Raw genomic sequence first — 2891 nt, forward strand, 5'->3', positions numbered from 1 at the left:
GCATGAACGTGAGATGACCGCCATTGTGTATTGCCTCAGGACCTGGCAGCACTACCTTTTGGGTGCCGAGTTCGTCGTCAAGACAAACAATGTGGCCACAAGCTATTTTCAGACACAGAAGAAGTTGACGCCTAAACAAGCTCGATGGCAGATGTTTTTGGCTGAGTTCGACTTTGCCTTGGAGTACAAGGTTGGAAAGACCAATGTTGTGGCGGATGCCTTGAGCCGTAGGGCTGAACTGGCAGCTACGCGCGCGGAGTCTTCTGAAGTGAATTTGGAGGGTGCATTGCTGAGCCACATCTGCGAGGGTACGCAGCTGGATCCGACCACACAACACCTTGTTTCTCTAGCGCAGGCAAGGAAGACTCAGCGATTTTGGCTACAGAATGGCCTCCTCGTAACAAAAGAGAGACGCATCTTTGTACCACGGTGGGGAAGCCTTCGCCGACAGCTACTCAAGGAGTGCCATGATACACTATGGGCCGGCCATCCTGGTCAGGAGCGGACCTTAGCACTCCTTGAGCACAGCTACTATTGGCCGTAGATGAAAGACGACGTTAATGGGTATGTGCGGACATGCCTCATCTGCCAGCAAGATAAGGGGACAAACCAGAAAGTTGTCGGTCTCCTTGAGCCTCTACCAATTCCAGAACGTCCTTGGGATAGCATCTCTATGGACTTTATTGTTAGTCTGCCGAGGGTAGAGGGCCTCAGTTCTATTTTGGTTGTGGTGGATCGTTTCTCAAAGTATGCCACCTTCATCCCTGCTTCCAAGAAGTGCCCTGCAGAGTTGTTCGTAAAGCATGTGGTGAAGCACTGGGGCATACCAAAGAGCATTGTGAGTGATCGCGATGCTCACTTCACGGGCAAGTTTTGGCGTGAAGTATTTTGGCTACTTGGCTCTGAGTTGTTGTTTTCAACAAGCTTTCATCCGCATACAGATGGGCAGATAGAGCGTATCAACGGGATACTGGAGCAGTACCTTAGGCACTTTGTTAGTGCCAATCAGAAAAATTGGGTGAAGCTCCTTGATGTGGTACAATTTTGTTATAATCTGCAGAAGAGCGAGTCTTCAGGCCACAGTCCGTTTGAGATAGCCACGAGGCAGCAGCCACTGACCCCGCACACTCTTACCACACAAGAAAAGGGAAGGCCATCATTCGCCTATCAGTTTGTTCGCGACTAGCACGAGCAAAATGAGTTGGCGAAGGCATTCTTACACAAAGCGGCAAAGAGAATGAAGAAGTGGGTGGACAAATACCGTTGGCTCGCAGGGTTCCAAGTTGGGGACCAAGTGTTGGTGAAGTTATATCTTGATTGCACAAGCATCTTTCGCGGGCGACACCGCAGACTACTCAGAAAGTATGAGGGATCCTTCACCATCACAAAGAAGGTGGGCAAGCTGGCATACAAGCTGGAGTTGCCCCCAAACTTCAAGGTGCACCCGGTGTTCCACGTGTGCAACCTCAAGCAGTTTCATCTAGATGATGGAGACCCAGAACGCAGTGTGCCACAACGCGCTCCCATCATGCAGAGGGCCCCGGCAGCACAACGGGCCGAGAAGCACCTCAGTCAGATCCTTCACCACAAGGTCAACTACTTAAGACAAGCGAAGAAATATTTGGTGCAGTGGGAGGAAACAACGGAACAAACGTGGGAGCCTGCATTTCGAATGAACAGCCGCTACCCAGCTGAAGTCAGGGCTTACCACGAAACAGATGGCGCCAAGGACGGCGCATGATTTGAAGGGGGGAGCATGTTCCCTTGCGACTTACAGTGTACAATTGTGATTAGAGTCTATTTTGCTTTTGTTGAGTCTGATGTAAGCTGCCCGGTTTAGGTGAATCAATACCCCAAAGGGGCAGCCCGTATACTTGAACTGTAATAGCCTGCGGGCAAAATTGTGAATGAAGTAAATGCGTTGAGCTTTTTTTTGTTCACCCTCGTTGTGATTGCTTGTTGTGATTGCAATTTCTCTCCCTCTATTCTCTCTTGCTCTCTTGCACTCTGATTACAAGCTTCCGCGATCGGCAAGCGAGCTGCCAAGTAGGCTTGCGACGATGGGAAGGACCGTCGCGTCGCGCTGGCCCATTGAAGGAAATAGGCCCGTGACAGCGATAGCGACCTTATATAATACAGGCCAAGTCCAGCTCAATTAGGTCTTTGGCTCCAATTTTAGATCAGGTACAATCACATTGGAAGTTCATGTATCGCTGCACCTGACCACCACCCATTTGCTCTTGGGCCCCACAGTTCACAAGATGTCAGAAAAATGGATGGTGGTCAGGTGCATTAGCACATGCATTTTGTGCATTGTGATTGCACCTGATCCAGCCTCAGGCCTGGGGGCAGTTTCTATGTGCCTCTCATAAAAAAATACTTTTAATCAAATATCCCCATGAACAGCCACACGCTGCCAATAATTATCACCATACAATCAACTAGACGGAAAGGACAAAAAAAAAAGGGAAATAAAACACAAATTTAGAGTTCACCTGTCATGGCATGGGCAAAATCATGAAATCCCCTAAAAGAATCTCCACCCTCCATCACACTCTTCCCGCCCTTATCCTTTCATTCAACAATGCTTCCAATTTACTCTTGATCTCTTCCTTTCTAACAATTCCATCTTCACACTTTACCAAACCCAGTCCCACCTTCCACACCTCAACTATGTAGGTCCTGTTTTGAAACTGTTCAGCAATATAAGGCCAACACAACATGGGCACCCCATTGCTTAGCCCTTCGATGGTAGAGTTTCACCCACAGTGAGTTAGAAAACAGGATACAAAAGGATGTGAGAGCACTTCTCTTTGTGGAACCCACCCCACAATAGGCCCACTTCCAGCCACACGGTCTATAAACCCTTCAGGGTAGACTGCTTGATCAGC

This window comes from Nuphar pumila, chromosome 5 (assembly GCF_984573655.1).
Source record: "Nuphar pumila chromosome 5, dmNupPumi1.hap1.1, whole genome shotgun sequence".
NCBI classification, from domain to species: domain Eukaryota; kingdom Viridiplantae; phylum Streptophyta; class Magnoliopsida; order Nymphaeales; family Nymphaeaceae; genus Nuphar; species Nuphar pumila.